This window comes from Mustela erminea, chromosome 11 (genome assembly GCF_009829155.1).
Source record: "Mustela erminea isolate mMusErm1 chromosome 11, mMusErm1.Pri, whole genome shotgun sequence".
NCBI lineage: Eukaryota > Metazoa > Chordata > Mammalia > Carnivora > Mustelidae > Mustela > Mustela erminea.
In genome coordinates, this window is record NC_045624.1 from 40541929 (window position 1) to 40561928 (window position 20000).

The window sequence follows — 20000 nt, forward strand, 5'->3', positions numbered from 1 at the left end:
GTTGTATAATTGAGCTGCTTTGATTTTCCAAGATAGTTTGTGCTAATATCTAGAAATACAGATTTTCCCATTCCTCTGTGTGGAAACCCATAGAACTTCGGTTTGGCTGCAAAGGGAGACTGACTACAGTGGGGACAGTTCCCTAAATGAGGAGGAAGTTCTCTGTGTGCGTTCTTGCTGGCGAGGGATGTCCGCCGTGACTGAGGGGCTTAGCAGAATCTCAGAGGCACAGCACACTGGGCCTTCAGGAGCCCAGGTCTTCTGAGCTGCATAACTTCGGCTGCGAAACCTTTTGTGCAAGGAATTCAGCCCTGTGAACCCCGGATTGCTCATCTGTGAGATAGGGACGGGAATGAGTGTCCCTAGGTGGGCTCTGAGCCCTGGACCGTGTCCGGCAGATAAACTACTCAGCTCAGTCCAGCCTAGAGCAAACACTAAGTGATAGCAGCTTCTAACTGCGGCTTCTAAATGCCTCTGAAAAGGAATAAGGCCAGTCATGGCAATGTTGATGGCAAACATTTTCAGAAAAAGACAAGCTTCTCCTGTGGATTTCGTGATTAAACTAATAGAACACACATCCCAGCACACTATCTTCATGGTGCCTCCCGCACCGGGTCTGTGCAACACTCGTGAGAAATGGGGGGAGGGGGAGGGGTCATCATTAAGTGGTCCATTTCCAGGGACTGCTCTGGGTCATGCATTTGATAGCCCAGCCATATCTCTTTATGAAGGGATTGTATCCGGAATCATACCGAAAGACTTAGATTTTGTTGGCTCTGTTTATGTAATTTCCCTAAGAAATGGTAAAACTATTTAAAATTTGTTTGAAGATTAACTGTTAGGTTTTAGTTGGCTGAAAACACTGCTAGCGTGTTTTGCTTTCTTGACATTTGCCATAACTGGAGCGTGTATAGAAAGGATAATTACCGTGATTGAGTCTGATGAGTAATTTCGGATAAGCCGTGACGATAGGAAATATACGTCTTGGAGGTTTCTCCGCATGCAAGATCCTCATTTCCGAAGTCTTCCTAGAGTCAGTGTATCTTTCTTTGTATGTGTAACATGTGCTAAGCTGACACTTGCCAATTATAAGACAAAAAGAATTGATAGGTTCTTCTGCTGGGCGGCAGTAAGCTACATCAGTCTCTTGGTCCAGCTGCAGACCATCCCTGATCGTGGAAATAATGACGCCTCTAAGTTAGCTGCCGTGCCTCACTCTGTTCAATGACTTCTGAAACTTCTTCCCCTTTTGTTAACTACACTTTGGGGTGCCACATGAGTTGTGAGCTGGTTCTTCTGACCTGAATTCCATATTCCATTGTGGATTGTGTTAGGGATTTCATAGTGGCACAGAAATCATTTTATTAGTCTATGTCCAATTAAAAGGAAATTGCCTACGTTTTAAGTAAGGCATAATGAGATCTAGACATTTTAAATTAAAGGGCACATACGAATCAGAGTTGGATTGCTAAGAAGAGCATCATTAGATGGGAATCTCTCGTGAAATACGAGCCCTCCTTGATTTAAAGGAAAATATTTATCTTGAAATTGCAGAGAAAATGACGTGCTGTGGGAGTCGAGAACAGAGCTGTTCGAAGGGTGTGTTTCCTAAGGTAGGACAGGAGAATGTAAAGGGGCTATCATGTGGGTGCTCTTTATTGCCAGCTCAGGGTGCCAAACGGTAGGAAGAGGCAAGGGATGGAAGGCAAAGGGGTGCCCCAGATGAGGTGAGACGGACAATCAGAATGAGAGCGTAGTATCGGAAGCCATTTGTTAGGACTCCAGTATAAGAGCTGGGAGAACCGAGAAGATCCCAAGTGAAATTTCTAAATACCGCCTGCAAAAACACCAAGACCTAGGGGGTCAGAAGTTTAAAAATACATTTTGTTATTTAAACGTGTGTGTAATCTAAGTTCATTCTGTGGCTATGCGGGTTTTCCAAGAGGGTGCTTTATAGCTGGGAAGCTATGCATGAGCAGTCCCCCTGGACTGACGGGATAGGAGCCAAAGCCCCCACCTGGTGGTCCACCCCAAAGGCTAGCTGCTCTCTCCCTCTCTAGCACAGAGCTGAGCCACTAGGCCAAAGAGGTCAAAAGCAGGAGCAAAGATGGGGAGGCAAGAGGATGGTACCAAAGCAAGGCTGAATTTGTTACAGAGAGAAAAAGACACAGGGACGCTTGAATTTGAGAGTTGGGAATTCCAAACTTGTAATTTCTTCTCCTCTCCTCCCCTGTGCCTCTCCTTTTGTTGTTTCTATGTGTCTCCCATGCAGTTCTGTTGAAATGAAAAACAATAGTAGGTGCTCAGTGAAACTGTGTGGGAGGAAGTCACTTAGGCAGGTGGATAATTCAGATATCATCCCTTCACAGGCCCTGTATCTTCCCTGGGAAAGTTCTCAAGCTGGCCATTGTCACTTGTGGCAACAACGTCCTCAGATGTCCCTCAAGGGACCCCCTTGCTCTGGCCCTGTGAATAATACCGTGACCCTGGAACTTACCACAATGAACTGCAGTTGTCTGTTTAATCCTCAGACTCGTTGAGAGCAGAGCCTGGTTTTTTTCTGTATTCTCAGGATCTACTCAGTGCTTGGGAGGGAGACGGTACTCAGTGTTACTATCCCACAGCCACCCTCCACACAGCACGGCCACGTCAGTGTTCCGTATCTTGGGTGAATCGTGTCACTGTTTAAACTACACTTCTAATGCTGTCCGTTCTTTCAACAAATACTGTTTTGTGTCCATGACACAGAAAGCATGGTGCTAGACACTGGGAATACAGGTGGGCTCTGCCTTCATGGAGCTGGCAGTCCAGTGAGTTTCTGTTTGGAAGTTTACGGGCTGGTTCCTCCTTGTGAAACCAATCAGCAGCCAAAGTCACTATAATCACTGTAAGGTCCTCTGCTTTCTCATTATTGCCTTTGCTCAGATCTTCCTCTTTCCTCACTCCAGTTCTGGTAGGTGGAATGGCTGGTTGCAGTTCCTTACTGCTCCACAGGAGTCCTTGCCATAATCTGAGGGAGTGAAGCCTGTTTCCCTTGCCCTTTAACTTTTGACATAGACCAGATGATCACAAATGTGCAGTGAGCAGAGGCCTGAATATTGCTTGTGTGGTTGGCTTGGGTTCTTGCACTTCTGCCTTCATCATGAGATGAGGGATGTACCCTGGGTGGCCACTGCCCCTCAATGTAAGTCTCAGAATGAGGCATATGGAGTCGAGTTTCCCCAGTTAGCCCCCAGAATTACAGCTTAAAACTGCCGTTTCAGCTGACCGACAGACCCGAGAGTGTGAGAAGAACTTGTTGGCCATTGGGATTATTTGTTACACAGCATTCATGTAGAAGTCACTGACTGAGACACTAGCTGTTGCAGTAACTTATCTCCCAACTCTGAAAACTTCCCACTTTCCAAACCTCCTCCAACACACATCTGACCATATCACTGTTGCTTTTAATCCATCTGTGCCTTTCCCTTGCCTGCCTCATAAAGTTTCACAGCCTTAGCAAGATGTTTAGGTTTCTCTTTAATCAGCCTAATGTAGCTTTCTTGCCTCATCCTCTTTCCTTCACCCTGTACCTGCTCTAAGCTCTGCACATTATGAAGTGCCTACAATTCCTTGTGTAAGCCATGGTACTTTCATATCACAGATCTGGGTTTACCCTCCTTCCTTCTTCACTAATGTCTTCCTCCATCTTCTCACTGAAATTCTGTTTTAAGATTTTATACATGGCCACCTCAGCGGTACCACCTTGGATGATTATCATCTCCACTTTTCATTTAGGATGAAATTCTTTACACCTGTCCCCATGACATGGAAGTCTGAACTTCTTTTGGAAAATATCTTCTAGCATGTTGTAGTAGTCATTCATTTACAAGCTTGTCTTTCTCAATTAAATCACTATAGCATTGGGAGCAAAGAACTGTAGCTTTAACTCTTAATATTCTCCAGACATTTTTGAAATAGGATCTTCCCAATTACTTTGGGTTGGATATCAGATGAATAAATGGCCAGAAATGTGTAATTCACACATTATTTTAAACAGTCCACCTAGCCAGTAAGCTGAATTAATTTACACTGTTTTAATATTGGATGGTCATTCTTTTTTTTTTTTTTTAAGGATTTTTATTTATTTATTTGACAGACAGAGATCGCAAGTAGGCAGAGAGGCAGGCATAGAGAGAGGAGGAAGCAGGCTCCCTGCAGAGCAGAGAGCCCGATGCGGGACTCAATCCCAAGACCCTGGGATCTATAACCTGAGCCAAAGGCAGAGGCTTTAACCCACTGAGCCACCCAGGCGCCCTGGATGGTCATTCTGGTAATTCCTGGAGACCATAGGTATTCTGTAGTTCTACAGAATGAAAAATTCTCTTGCCCAAAATCCCAATAGCTCTTAATGAAAAATCCTTCTAGATCTTTCAATTAGAATCTCTTCTTCAGATGTCAATACTTTGAGGGTATTACAAAATGATTTTGCCATTCCTTTCTTAACAAAAATGGCAGTAGTAATTATTTTTCCACCTACATAGCTTTATATAAGGTGAATGAAAATCTCAAAGACATAGAACAGTCACAAAATAAATGGAGTTTCTTTTCTGAGGAGAGTGGTTGGATCCCCTCATTAAAAAAGAAATCCCTCTGTTTCTTTTTTCCCCCTTCATCTTGACCCACATATGCTGGCCATTTGGGGAGTAGTCCGTTTTCCATCAGTCTTATTTCCAGGCCAGTGGGGCAGATAATGTCAATAATGGTGCTTATCCTTTCACAGGATGGCTACTGAGAGACGGTCAGTGCAGAGGACAAATGTGCCTGCTGGCAGTCCACCCATTTAGGTTACTACTGTCTCCCTGAGCACACCCACCTGCCTGTGTAGCAGCCACATTAAATAGTAAACGTGAGCACACCATGTCATTCACAAAAATTGTCTTTTATATTTTACCTTTACATCCAAAAGTGCTCTTAAATTAGGAAAAAAATTGCATTTTCCAAGAGTGTCATAAGAGTAGGAAGATTTGATTCGTGCCACAGTGATTGTGTGTTTTAGGTGCTGGAGGCGATCAGCCCCAAGAACTTTTCTGGTCCTAATTTCCCTATTTCTCTTTCACATTTCCGTTTGCATGGCTTGGCTGGATCTGAGGTGTATGGCATATGGCTTTTTGCTGCTTGAGCTGCCATAGAAGTGAATGTCACTGGCATATAATGCCAGATTTCCATTTTGTGAATCACAGAGCATGAGATTCTGTCCAAAAGCTCCCAGGCCACTAGGAGTCCTTCTAGGAGAAGCAGAAAAGGGTAATACCTGTGCCTCAGAGATGCCGTTCCTATTTAACATGTGTCTGTCATGATAAAAGTGCATATAAAATGGAAATGCTCTTCTGAGTGTGTTGGAAGAAGCTGCTTTGGCTTGTTTTATTGTGGTCAGCTCACCGGGCAACCCTGGATTTTTGCTCCCAAACCTCAACTCAGCAGACCCTGGCCCATCAAGGATGTAGAGTTGGTGTTGAATTTTTTCAAGTAGATAAGAATTCGCTTGTGCACATACCAGAAAAAATAAGGCTGTGAGTAAAAGGTATCGATGGGTTTTGGATGCATTTTACCAGCATTTTGTATTCATTGAATTTTCAAGTTATAAAATGCTTTAGGACAGAGTTGGGTGATAATGGGGAACGGAAGCTGCCACAGACAAAGCCTCAGCCTCAACTCCCCATCTCCGCCTGCCACTCTGCACCCCTCCCTGTTCCCCAGCTGCCTCCCTGGCCTAAGGAATCAAGAAGAGAGTTTGGCAATTTACCAAAGAGAATAAGTTCAATCAACAAATTCAGTACATTGAGTCAATAGATGTAGTAAGTTGAGAGCATTGACCTTGAACTCAAGGAGTGGGCTTCAAACCCTAGCTCCATTATTTCCTTGCTGTGTGACTTTGAGCACATTAATGTCCTTACCCTGTTTTTCAGCCTTTTCATCTATGAAATATGGGAATACGTACACACACACACACATATGAACATATATACGTTGTCAAGGTTAAATGAGTCAATATTAGGCTATTAGGGTGATGATATGGAATGGCCAATACTTGACCCATGTCTGAATAAGAAAACTATTCTTTGTGTTTTATCCTAGTATATGTAAAGCACATGGGCCATTTCCATGAGGGGAAGTTACAAGAATGATGATACAATGCTCCAGACTAGGTGTGGGGAGGCTTGGATTCTAATCCAGCTCTCCCTCGAGCTGACGACACGACACTAGGCTGTTCTCCAACACCTGCCCTCACCACCTGTGTCCTTTCTAGATGAAGGTGCCCCTGGTGGCCCCCGAGGTGGGTTCTCCCTTCTGTGCTTTGAATTCTCTCTCTTCTCATCCACTCTGGATACCGCTTGATCAGGTCATCACGTCTGGTCCTTATGTCATCAATCTTGTCCTCTTGGAGGCTATCATCTTACCAGCATATAAATGTACTCAAACGCCTTGTGTTGGAAAAAAACAAATAAATAACTCCTTCTTGATCTTCCATGCAGTCCTCACCCCCAGCCAGATTTCCTTACCTAGTTGCCTGTTTGCCACCTTTTCTTTTCATTTCTTAGTAATTTGTTAATCCACCGCAACTGGTCTTTTGCCCTCACTAAAAATACAACTAAACAGAAGAAGCAAAGGATTCTATAAACACTAAATCATGCTGTAATACTTGAAAACCTCTTTAGCCACAAAAGCCATTGGTTTTGATGAAGTCCAGAATGACCTCTGATGGACATTTCAGAATCTCTATGTTGTTTGCCTTCTTTGCAGCCCTTGGTTCTCTCCTTCTTAAACAGGATCTTCCCGTGGCTTTGGAAATGAACGCTCCCACAAGATAGATACGTGACATATGATATATATGAAAGGAAAAAATAATTATCATTGTTCCAGTTGCGAGTGATATTTTTAGAAAAAAAGTTAAAAGGTACCTAAACTATATAGCTAAGCTCAAGAGAGGAAAAATACCTCTAAAATGCAGTAATAGGTGTCTTGAATACTCAAAAACCTCTCTAGCCACAAGAGACATGATTTCTAAGAGGCAAGTGGAGAATAAGAGGAACTGTTGAGTCGTTCTAATTTAAGACTGGAAAGAAGTCACATTGTTATGACTCCCTGCTCTGATGAAAAAGATAGACATCAAAAAATTTGTAAAAATAAATCTTTTATCCCTTACATTTTTATGCTTATTGGCATCCTCCCTTCCTCCCCCTCGATTTCGTCTCTTCAACCTAAAAAGCTACCCAAATCTCTCCTATCCATAAAAAAAAAAAAAAAAAAAAAATGTTTTTCACCCCCGTTCCTCTTTCAAGTTCTTATCCAATCTCTTTCCTTCCCTGCACTGCCAAATTTTCCGAGAGAGAATGCCATCCCCGCTTGCCTACCTCCTCTACTCCCTGTGGTCTGATGTTCACCCACGTCCACCCACTGAAATTGCTTTATTTAGGTCAGCAGTTACCTCCCAAGTGTCAGGTCTCTTCCCAGTGCTCCTCCTGCTCCAGCACCCTGCAGCACTGGCTCAGGTCCCCACCTGTGCTTCCTGGGATCCTGGCCATTCCCTGACTCCCGAGGCACTGCCACCACCTTTCACTGACCCTGACCTTTATGTGTTCCCCAAGCCCTTCTTCTTGATTCTCTCCTACCTCCTCTCCGCTCACAGTATCCCATCTTCAGCCATTCTTCCATTCAAGGAGTGGCATGGCATTCTACCTCGTCCCTTTGACTTGGAACCGTGGGGGTAATCCCAGACTTCCTCAACCCTTCTTCTGGATTCCCATGTCCTGTGGATCTACCAGTGCATAAGAAGGGGCCAGCTGGCTTGTCCTGCTATTCCCCGCTTCCCAATACCATCATCTCTTACAGAGACTGTGTCTGTCCTTTAATTGTTCTCTCTGAATCTGGACTCAGCCCACCTGGAAGTTATCTTTCCCCTAACAGAAACTCCCTCCCTCCCTTCTTCCTTTCTTCCTTTTAAAGATTTATATATTAATTTGAGAGAGAGAGGAACCAGTCCAGTCCAGGGCTCGATCCCAGGACCCTGAGACCATAACCTGAGCTCCAGTCAAGAGTCAGATGCTTGACTGACTGAGCCATCCAGGTGCCCCAGAAACACCTTTATAGAACATAATTCATCTCATGATACATCTACACTAAAAAAATCTTAGCCTCCCTCTTCTTAGAGTGATAATAAAAGCTCTACATTCCATTGCAAACCACTTTTCCAAACAGAATGCCTATTGCACTCTTCAGCACACCCCTATTAACCGTTAATTATCCTCTTGATGGCTACCTAAGCATGCTTTGTGCTTCCAAGTCTTTGTCCTTACTCATGTTCCCTCAGCAAAGAAGACCCTTCACCCTTTTGTTGACATTCTGCCTATCCCTCAATGCCCAGCACACGGGTCCTGTGGAGCCCTTCCATGGGGTTAGAATTAATTGGTTCCTCTTAGGCACACTTTCTTTTTCCCTGCTTTGTAGCACTTAACCATACTCAGCCATACATTGAGTTTGAAACCTCTTTTTGGCAAATTAGCTTGCTTTAAACTGGCCCCTGGCCACCTGTTTCCCACCTCATGGCTGATTTGAGGTCATACTGCAGAATCCTAGATGAACCCATTGAAACCCATGGTCATAGACCATATTGAGTTATCTACACTTTCTCCTCCTTACGCCTCAGAATAAGGACAAATTCCTCCTCACTCTTCTACCCCAGGGCACCTACCAAAAAAATTACATCGGTGCTCAACACATGTGACCTGGATTAAATCTTTTATCCATCCATGAATGGAAAGTGGAAAGGGGCTAACAATGTTTCTTTAAAAAAAAAGAAAAAAAAAAGCTGATAATGTTTTAAAAGGAAAAAGTATATTCTATAACAACTTTGCAAACTACAGAACAAATTCAGTCCATAAGTGAAGGGCACTGTGTGGCTAAGGTGAGATAGGAGAAGAAGTGAGTCTCCAGAGTGATGATCTCTTTTAGGACTAGGGAAAAAATGGAGCCATTTCCAGAAGAGGAAAAAAAAAAGGGAGGTAGAATTTCATTTGTGTGGCTTAAAAACACTTTTAGAGTTTATTTTGGTGGTATTTACTGTCTGACAAAAGCCAACTGATTTTTTCCTGCTGGCATGTGCCTTCTGCACAGAGACCAGGGGCCAAGAAGCCTGCAAACACATTCATATCTCAAATCAGGCTCTGGCCGAGTCTGGGAGACCCCAGCTTCTAGTTGTTTATGACGTTAGTTACCCCCTCTCTGCCCCTCCTTTGTTTATGTGAGATGGAAGACCCTGGAGCTCCTTCTATTAAAAAAAAAAGGAAGATATGATTATCTGTTTTGTGACATATAATCATATCAAAAAATGGGCAGAAGATATGAACAGACACTTCTCCAATGAAGACATACAAATGGCTATCAGACACATGAAAAAATGTTCATCATCACTAGCCATCAGGGAGATTCAAATTAAAACCACATTGAGATACCACCTTACACCAGTTAGAATGGCCAAAATTAGCAAGACAGGAAACAACATGTGTTGGAGAGGATGTGGAGAAAGGGGAACCCTCTTACACTCTTGGTGGGAATGCAAGTTGGTGCAGCCACTTCGGAGAACAGTGTGGAGATTTCTCAAGAAATTAAAAATAGATCTTCCCTATGACTCTGCAATTGCACTACTGGATATTTACCCCAAAGATACAGATGTAGTGAAAAGAAGGGCCATCTGTACCCCAGTGTTCATAGCAGCAATGGCCACAGTCACCAAACCGTGCAAAGAACCAAGATGCCCTTCAACGGATGAATGGATAAGGAAGATGTGGTCCATATACACTGCGGAGTATTATGCCTCTATCAGAAAGGATGAATACCCAACTTTTGTAGCAACATGGACGGGACTGGAAGAGATTATGCTGAGTGAAATAAGTCAAGCAGAGAGAGTCAATTATCATATGGTTTCACTTATTTGTGGAGCATAACAAATAGCATGGAGGACAAGGGGAGATGGAGAGGAGAAGGGAGTTGGGGGAAATTGGAAGGGGAGGTGAACCATGAGAGACTATAGACTCTGAAAAACAACCTGAAGGTCTGGAAGGGGCAGGGGGTAGGAAGTTGGGGGAACCAGGTGGTGGGTATTAGGGAGGGCACATATTGCATGGAGCACTGGATGTGATGCAAAAACAATGAATACTGTTACGCTGAAAAGAAATTTTAAGAAAATACAATATTTGGAGTATCCGGTGTGGGGACAGATATTTAAAATAAAATAGCAGCATCCTGTTGATTAAAAAAAAAAAGGGAAGACTTGCCATCTACGGTGACATAAAAGGGCCCAGTGCTACCCTTTTGCTGGTAGAAACTTGATATTTCAATAGAATTTTAAGAAAGCTGTTGGGACAAAGTGCTATTGGGAAATTCACCAATAGCTGTTGGCTTCATTTATGAAGTCATGTAGTGCAGTGTGAGGCTTCAGAATCACAGACATCTGGGAAGAAAAAGAAAGGTATGCATATAGATGTTCATTTCATTGTTATTTATAGCAGCAGGAAAATGGGAAATAATTCAGCAAAGAGGATATGATAAATTAACTTATGTGCACATTAATTGATATGTTAAATTTTTCAGTCATTCAAAATGATGTTTGTGAATGGTGTCTAAATATAAAAAGGCTTTTTTTTTATATTATGCTAAATGAGGGGGAGCAGAATGCAAAATTACACTTAACTAAGTAAAAATAAAATCTAAGAAGGTTTAAATCTCTTCAACAATGGTTTCTTCTGCATGATGTAATTAATTAAAATTTTTTCTTTTTTATTATGTTTTTAATTTAGTACATTTTCTCTAGTGAACATATATGTTCTTACAGTCATAGTTTTAAAACCAATTTTAAAACATGGGGATGCAGGACTGTCACCAGGCTCCAAATCTGGTACAATTAGTGGTTCTGGTCTAGAGGGATTTTTTTTTATTTCAACATCCCGTGTTATAAATTCAAGCAAAGTTTTGTTTATTCTTCCTTGAAATAAAGCATGGGTTTAAGCCAGCTGTCCTGGCTTAGTCAGTCCCCGAGTCTTTATCCTGAAGTTGATTGGTACAAAGATCAAAAGCCCTCTGAGGCTCCATTGTAGGAAGACTCATTAACTGGAAGGGAGTTCTGAACAGATGTGACATCCTTGAAAAAAGGAGCCAGACAGCAGACAGAGCTGGGCCCAGCACCTAGACTGCCGAAAACATGGATTTCAGGAGTGCTTCCTAGCGCCTCCTCTTCCCTCTCAGGCTGGGGATTGTAGGGGTGGGAGGAGGGAGGAATGGGAGACACATGAAATTAGTCACTGAGAGGTTTTCAGAGATATCCTCTTCTCCTAACTTTACCATGATGTTGGGTAGAATGACAGAGGAGCACTCAGAAGAAAGCTTTCATAACTTCTCTAAGTATAAAGGTTTGCAGTAAGATTTTCTATTTGGGGCCAGGTAAGGTATCAGAGCCATCTAGGGATGGTGTTCCTGGTGTTGTGTTACTAAATCTGCCTCTCAGGAGTTCATAGCAGTGGGGAAAGCTCTTGAAAGAGATAATTGCGGAATAAATGACACATAGGAGAGTGCAGCCTCATGTGTTGTATAGAAGCAAATTGAAGGAGGGAATTCCATAGAGAGAGGACCTTCCTTGGGAGGGCTTCAACATACGGATAGAAGCTTACCAGGTGAGCAGAACAGAGATGACGGGGAAAAAAAAGAAAACATGAAATTTAAGAAATGCATGAAGAGAAGACATAGTAAGTGGTGTTTTATTACTTTCAAGATACTCTGGCTATATTTTTGGGTCCCCAAGACTTGAAGGAAATGTGGCAATATGTGAACAATTGTTATAGCACACCCTTGTTAAAATTTTATTTTTAAAATGTGTTTATTTGAGAGAGAGTGCACATGCACTTGTGGAAGGTTTGGTACACACAAGGGACAGAGGGAGAGAGAGAATCTCAAGCAGACTCCCCACTGAGCATGGAGTCCTGTCGAAGGCCTGAGATCATGACCTGAGCTGAAATCAAGAGTCAGATGCTTAACTGACTGAGCTACCCAGGGGCCCTACATCATAACACTTCCCAAACACTGGTTGAATGGATGGAGGCCAATTTCTTACTTACAGAAAGTCCAAACTGGACTTTCTGGTGAAATATATTTTTTCTGTGTATGCACAGAGCAGTTGAGGTGTCTCACACACAATGGATTCCCCCCAAATATAAGCAAGAGCATTTACTCATGGTTGAGTGTGTGTGATTATTATAATCCTCATGCCTGTCACTGTGTAGAGAGAATTGTAGGGGACACATTTTGGAAATCATGTTTCATATTTGCCTTAGGACGACTTGGAAGAGGAGCGTTTTTGCATGTAAATGGATTGGTTATTGCCCTTTGGGGCCAATTTTTATTTATATTATCAAATTAACTCCTTCCTGCAGTTGCTAGCTTAAAGACACAGGCAAGTACTGAGCAATAAAATAAAATTATATTTTTGCGTGAATTTAATTGCTGCACAAATTAGGTCTCGGGGCTCATTCTTCGTGAGAGTTGGGAATAACCTGTCAATATCATTTGCCTAGAGGGTTATGATTCACATTTCAAAGTTTCCTTTAATTGGAAGTACAATAGAGAGCAGTTTGAAGTGATCTGGCTCTTACCAGCTGATGGTTTTGAAGAACTGAGTTGACGAACAGGCCTGTCCTCATTGTGGCAGTGTGGTTTGACAGGAGCACACACACTCCAAGTGAGTTTTCCTAGAGAGCTACTGGGTCGTTGCTGATATACATGGAAACTCTGGGCACATCGTTGTAATGTGACTGGCTTCTCACAATGTCAACTTCTTTATCGTGGAACAAAGTAAAAATAACTGGGTTTAAACAGGACTCTCCCTAGAATTCCGTATTGTGATCCTCCTGGTCCTGGAGGTATCTGGCTCTGTCCAGACCTACTGGACCCCTGTTGAAGCCCTCAAACTTTTTCTGCTCTGCCCACCTCCTTTCGCGTCTCAGAACATGATCCCCGGGAACTGACTGCCTCTGTGTCTAGAACCTCCTCTCCCTCCATCCTTACCTGGGTGAACTGCATCTACTCACCTTCTTGATCTGGGTTTCCCTCTGGCTAGCAGCAAACCCTCCATCGCTCCCCTTCCTCTCTGTTGCAGTGTGATCCCCTTTGTAACAAGAGACCAGGACACAGATTATCTGTGAATCTGTGAGCAGAAAGAGCAGAGAAAGTAAAGGCATCAAATGTTAACTATTTGATAAAACACAGATTTAATCTCTACCAACCACTGTGAAATTGGTTCTCTTATTGAGAATATCAGAAACTAAATTTTTTTTCTCGAAAGGTGAAATCACTTGTGTGTGAAATTGATATGTGTCTCAGAATTGAAAGAGGTTTACTCATGCATGAGAGCTGAAAACCAAGAAGAATGTGATAATAGCCCCAAAGCTTCCCTTTTCGTGATGGAGAAGAAGCCGTTTCTCATTTTGTGTCACCCAGAGAATATCCTACCTTTGGCCCAGTAGATTTTTGCCACCATATTGCCAGTGGACATGCTTGGCAAGGCTGAGTTAAGGATTTTGGCATTTTCATTTTTCCTTTTGGCATGATTTTTCATCAGCCTGCATTTCTGGAATGCATTTCCATGGTATATTTGGAAGATTCAAGCTGGCGAGATGATATGCTTTGAGAATTTCACCCAACTATTGCTTTGAAGGCACTCCAGAATTACAACAGATGCATCGTATTGGGCCCTACTTTTCTGGCCCTCATGTCATTCTCAGGTCAGCCTGTTCCATTTGGTCAAGTTTATCACACCTCAAGGACTTCCACACCTTGACTCTCCAACCCCATGAATGCAAATCATAGTCGCCTATCAGAAGTCAAGCTCTGGAAGAGGAAAGAATGAAAGATTTATTTATAGACACATTTGCATTTTATAGATCTGGTTTTATTTTGGTGTTTGTAGATTTTGCTTATATTTTAGACATTTTTAAGGTAAATACAAAAATGGCAAAGTCCAGGGGGAAGTAAGCCTGATCACATTAATGTCTCATAAATATGATTTACAAAATGTAAGTCAGCCTTAGAATGCTACTGAAGTAATCCCACCTGCTCCAAACAACTTGCTTATGGGATCTCGGAGGCAGTGGTATAATAGACTGCTTGTGGTACTTCACAGACCCCAGTTTGAATCCTGAGTCCCAGCCTTATTGGATGGTGACTGTAGACATACTACTTAAACATTGTGGGTCTCAGTTTCCCTTTTTGGAGAATGGGCATTTGTTTAATGGTAGTGGCCCATTGTCAGTACTGATTATACACTTGCTGATATTTCTCCCATTCTCTCATAGATGTCAAGGCTGTATCACATTAATGCTTAGCATCCTGGGACCTAAAGATACACTGACATTATAGCAGACTTGGTAGGTTCTGATTTATCTCCCCATGAGGGTGAAAAAAAGAGAAGCATCTACCTTTGTATGGTGATTTTCTATGGAATATTGTTATGAGTATCTCCCCTTGGGGGGTAAAAAGATATATAAAAATTATCCTGGCCAAGTTTAGTTGAAGTTTGGCATATATCTTGGTTTAAAATGCACCATGTTAAAAAAAAAAAAAAAAAAAAAAAGGAAACAAACCAGAGATAACTATCTACTGGCTTAGCCAGTAGAGGGAGTGTGCCTTGAGAAGACTAAGATATAGTTAGAGGTAAGCCTTGTACAATATATACTCCAGAATTTTTCTGAGGCTCAATTTGACCCCTATGCTATTCCTTCTTAAGAATCAGTTGACCAAACAAAAATGGGGTTCAGGGTAGCCATGTCATGAACTAAGGAAGTTATCATCATCACATCCCTTGCCAGTGATGAACACACTTCCTGTTGAAATAGATGCCCAGATTATGGAAGTAATCTGTTCGGGACCAGCAGCAGGAAAATGAAAGGATTTACTATTAGTGCCTCCTCTCTATAGCCCAGTATGTGGAATCCTCTCCAGCTCCCTTTTAAAATGCTCACTATAAATGGTGTTCCTTTTAGTTAGGACCAATAGGCAAACTAAGGGAAATTTAGCCAGCTAGTTTAGAAATCATTCTACAATAGTCACTTATTTTTTTGTCCCCAAAATACATATCCCTTAACAATTCTTTTTTGATTCGTGAATTTATTTAAAAATTACTACAAAGGTATATGAATTACACATCAAATTTGGTAATAATCTATTCACTAAATCATGTTTGCGGAAAGAAATAGAATTCAATTAGCTTGAATCTGCCCCCGAGAAAGTGCAGGGTACATGGTACCAGCAAAGGCTACCCAGCACAAAGCAGAGATTCCAGGCTGTCATGTGGGGGTGAAGTAGAAAGAGATTTCTTCTTATTTTTATTCAGATGCCCAGGGATGATTCCCACCGCCCCCCATATCTTCCAGGTTGGTGTTGCGGTTCCCTTCTATCAACAGATGGCTCATAATAACTCTGAATGTGTCCAGAAGCTTGATGGCGTACCACTGATGATACATTTTGAGCTTCTCTCGTGCAGGGCCATTGTACTGCGTAGCAGTTCTTGGGGGCTTGTTCAGATATCAGACCAATAAAATGCAGGTTTCCCCTTTTTGAGGTTCAACAGCAGCTCTGAGTCTCGTATAGACCCTTTCAGGCAAGTCTAGAAAGGAAAGAATACCCAGCAATGGCCAAATTAGCGAACAGCCTATGATCTCAGTTAACAAAACTACTAGACAAGATTCTATGGAAAAATTCTTTGGAAGTTTCTCCAAAGACCGTGTAGCTATTTGGTAGAAAGTGACCCCTGTGAAAATGTAGGTGAAGCAGCTTATTTTTCAGAACTAACACCTTGACTATCTTGGTGAACCAAGGGCTCTGCTTGCTAGCTTTTGAATAGATGAGGAGGGTAGAACAGACGGAAGGCCAAAAAATATTCTCTACCTTGCAATTTGGTCTTAAAAATGAATTTTCAAGGAAAAATTTTGAAGAAAATTTATGACATTTCATAGTGTCCACGATAAATACTACATGATCTACCTGTGTTATTGTTGGTGGGTCTGATAGCATCTCTACCCACCTGGTGAATTTGGTCTGTAAAAAATCCCATGTTCTGGATGGAACTAGAGCATATCATGCTTAGCGAAATAAGTCAAGCAGAGAAAGACAACTATCATATGATCTCCCTGATATGAGGAAGTGGTGATGCAGCATGGGGGCTTAAGTGGGTAGAAGAAGAATAAATGAAACAAGATGGAATTGGGAGGGAGACAAACCATAAGTGACTCTTAATCTCACAAAACAAACTGAGGGTTGCTGGGGGGAGGGGGGTTGGGAGAAGAGGGTCGGATTATGGACATTGGGGAGGGTGTGTGCTTTGGTGAGTGCTGTGAAGTGTGTAAACCTGGTGATTCACAGACCTGTACCCCTGGGGATAAAAATATATGTTTATAAAAAATTAAAAATTAAAAAAAAATCCCATGTTCATTCTTCACATGCCTGTCCTAGCAGCTACCGAGACCCATACTCTGCAATGGTACCTACCCTCAACTCAAGAATTTGTAGTAAATCAAAGGAAAGTGACCTTGGTCTGATGTAGATGTAGATGTGTCGTTTGGGATGGCTGATTCTCAAAAACAAACAAAAAACAAAAAAACTCTTCTTCATTTTGTACATTGAAAATGAATTCATTTTCTTTATGCAAACATCTCTTAGCAGTGATTCTCAAGTTCTGGTGTATGTAAGAATCCCCTGGAGAGCTTGAGGAAATGTCCCTAGATTCCATTCCCTGAGATTCTGGTTCAGGAAGAATACAGTAGGATCCCAGGAATCTTCATTTTGAGGAGAACTCCCAATGATAAGATCCAGGTGGTCCCTGTCGATCACACTTGTAGAAGCTGGAGCTAGAATCCCTTGGTTCAAATCCCAGCTCTGCCACATTGTGTCTTGGTCAACTTGCTCAAGTTACTTTGCCTCTGTATGCCTCAGTTTCCTCATTCTGTACAATAGGGGAAATGGTAATACCTCACAGTATTTTTGTGAGAATTCAGTCAGTTAGTTCATATAAAGTACTTGGAATGCTATCTGGACTGTTAATTGGCCAGTAAATGTTAGCTAGACCAGTCCAACAAGTTATAGATGCCTTGAAATAGTTTATTTCATATTTTGAGTTATGTAGGTGTTTTGGGGGGCTGGGAATCATTTTATGGAGTACTTCAATGGTTTGTCATTTCTAATAGGATGAGAGCCAACATCCTTAATGTGGTCTCTAGGACTACATGTCTAGCTTTTGCCTGCTGTCCGAGCTCATCTCACATCATCCTTCCAGCCATTCTCACTGCAATCAGCTGCAGTTGGTGTATTTCGAGTTTCCAAAGATGCCATACTTCCTTCTAGGCAGTGTTCATCTAGACAGGCCCTCACTTGTGCTATTCCTTATGTCTGAGACACGGTTCCCCTCACTTTTAGTTTATTAATTTTTACTCTACCTTTAGAGATTTAGCTCACCTTTACAGATTTATCACTTCCTCTGAGATGCTTTTCCTGAACTTAAGTTAAATCCTTTCATTTGTGTTCATGGCACATAGCTCTCCTTCATACCCGATATGAAAGTTATACTTTGATATTTTGTCCTCCTCCACTCAAGTTCTTGTGCCATAAGGTAAAAACCATGCCAGTTTGTTTGGTCACAGTGCTTGACATATAAACCCTCAGAATTTGTGGAATAAATGATTAAATTTTGCTTAAGGGAAGACCAGGTTGGAATGCCATGTTGCTACATAAAAACAGTGGTATTTGGAGGGTCTCAGGAGGGTGAGAGGACAGGGGGTAGGTGTCCTCATGGCAGAAGAGAGTAGGCAGAAGAGGGTCATTATGTTCCAGAGTGGCAGTCAAAAGACCTGAGATAGCCACCGTCCTGGGTGGTGGAGGTCATGTGGACAGAGCTGAGATAGATGGCCAGAGTTGGGTTTGGGTGCGAGACAGGATGAACATAAGTGAGAATTCCTATCCGAGCTCACAGGGGCAAAAAGAGATAAAATGGAAAATCAGGATTCAGATTTCTGAAGGGACAAATTCAACACCAAGACCACTGTGCTAGAGTGGAGCACTTGGAGATAGAGGAGAATGGGGTTTGGGCTGGGAGTCCTTTCAGAATAAAGGAGGCTCAGAGTTACTGTTGCTTATGAGACTGTAGGTATGTGACAGATGGATAGTTCATTTGTCTTCAAGAGCCGGAGATGTGCAAAGCCCCCTCTGAAACTTGCTGTGTGTCATTGATGGTCTGAGGGCACCAGGTTTGTAGAGAGGCCTTCAGGAAGGAGAAGTTCTTGAAATTCATCATGATGGGACGGAGAATAATTCCTTTCCCTCTAATGTAAGCCAAAGTCATAACCTTCTTTGACATTTGCCATCTTCAGTCAGTCTTTGTAGAGTTGAAGCCTTCCACAGGCACACAGGTAAGATTACTACCATCCAAGTCCCCTCTGGTGTCTGACGGGGCCATGTAGCCATTTATTGCTCAGTGGCGGCCCCTGCTGTTAAGGAGAAAGATAGCACATCCAGAGTCCGTCATTAACTCTGGTACCTGTAACTAGGCGATTTTGGAGCAAACAGGAGAGGAGCCAGGGGCCAGGTAAATGGACTCAGGACATCCCCAGGGAGATCCCTCTCCCACCCCGTGTTCAGCGTGCCTTGTGAGCTGCTAGCGCAAGAGAAGGAGCTGAGCCTAAAGGTTTGGGGCTTAAAAATCTTTTACAAGATTCTCCGTTCAATCGCTTCATTACAGAGGTTTGCTAGGAACCATCACAGTGCCCTCTGAGAAATGCCAGTGCAAACTTTTCTTTGGGGGCTTTCAGGACTCTCAGGTGACAGATATCTTAAAAGATAACGCCCTCACTCTTGAAGTTAATTTACAATACATTTTCATTAGGGGTGGAGGCTCAGTGTCGATGTTTGTTTACATTCTGGACAGGAATCCGAGTATAGATCCTTCCGTAGGCGTCCCGCTGGGTCGCCCTCCTGTGTGCATGCATCTCTGGGCGCGCGTGTGCTGCATGTAGGAAATAAGGCAGTTATATGCCATTTGTGGGCAAAAAACTGCATGGGAAGAGAAGAAGAGAGAACGCAAACTCACTATCACATAAAAGTAGGGAGAGGGGGAGAGAGGAGATTGCCGTTGATTATGGGTCTGGCAGCAGATGTTCTACACGAATCCAACTCGCTGCAGCCAGTCTGTTTCCATGGCAACAGAATCAGTAATTATTGAGCCCAGGCGCTCCCCCCCCTTCCTCCCAACAAGGTGGAGGCTGATGAATATGAACTATCTCCAGCCCATCACCAGCTCTTTCTTTTTCTCCTTCTTCCTCTTTCTCTCTCTCTTTTTAAAGTTCTTTATAACAAAAGTGGAGGTATTGAGCGCCGAGAAGAGGAGCTCTGTGTTTATTGATGAAAGAGCATAGAGCACAATATTGAAATGAAGTGATTATTTTTCTCTTGTGATACTATAAGAGAAAAGCTCTTCCTAGAAAAGCCGATGATCTCTGAAGATGCTAAATAAATGAGCAGGAGTTTCCCTGAAATGGAGGTTCCCTTTGATTGGCTGATCTTTCTGCGATTCCTGCCAATCGGAGCACCCCTGGGCTCGAGCTCCATAAACATAAGCAAAGCTACATGCTTATTCTTCTGGACTCGAAGTGTGTGCCATTCAAAGGTGTGCGGCAGGTCTCCATTCACATGGCTCGACTGGAAACCTGTTTTGTGAACAAGCTTACTCGGGAACCATCCGGTATTCCAGCACATTGTTCTTCTGGGGGACGGCTCTAAGTCATCTGGTGGCGGCAGCAGCTTAGCAGCAGTCTTTGTAGTTGGGAAGGATGGACTTACGGGAGCTTGGTGAGTAAACCTGGGTCTTACACATCTGTCCGCCGGTATCCGCAGCCGGCGCTAAAATGCAGCTTTGTCCTATTGTCTGCCGA

At 42.7% G+C, this 20000-nt stretch overlaps 1 protein-coding gene across 10 annotated transcripts in view; it reads left to right on the plus strand.

Moving 5' to 3' along the window:
* Positions 1-20000, plus strand: part of ELMO1 (engulfment and cell motility 1) — a 522832-nt gene that overhangs the window by 371458 nt on the left and 131374 nt on the right. Inside the window, exon 1 of one of the 10 annotated variants that reach the window (XM_032305269.1) lies at positions 16709-19917. The exons of the other annotated variants lie outside the window; for them this stretch is intronic. The gene's annotated coding sequence lies outside the window, so the exon portion shown is untranslated. Of the gene's footprint in view, positions 1-16708; positions 19918-20000 lie in introns of those variants that run through there. 10 annotated transcript variants of the gene reach the window in all.